Here is a 275-nt window from a genome sequence, read left to right as displayed (position 1 = left end):
GCTTGTCAGAAAATATGTTTAACATTAAATCATGGAGCGTGTGTACGACAGTTATTGCTAGCTGATGATTCTAACAATACTTCGCGATCACATCCACAGATCATTCATCTTACTGCGCGGCCCGGCATGGCCAAGTGGTTGTGGCGCTCGACTCGCAATCTGAGGGTCGCGGGTTCGAATCCCTGTCCCACCAAACAGGCTCGCCCTTTCAGACGTTGTAATGTGACGGTCAATCCCACTATTCGTTGGTAAAGAGTAGCCCAAACGTTGGCGGT

The sequence above is a fragment of the Limulus polyphemus genome, unplaced genomic scaffold (assembly GCF_000517525.1).
Source record: "Limulus polyphemus unplaced genomic scaffold, Limulus_polyphemus-2.1.2 Scaffold1822, whole genome shotgun sequence".
Taxonomy (NCBI): Eukaryota; Metazoa; Arthropoda; class Merostomata; order Xiphosura; family Limulidae; genus Limulus; species Limulus polyphemus.
The sequence above is the reverse complement of the archived record's forward strand: the minus strand, read 5'-3'. Positions refer to the sequence as shown.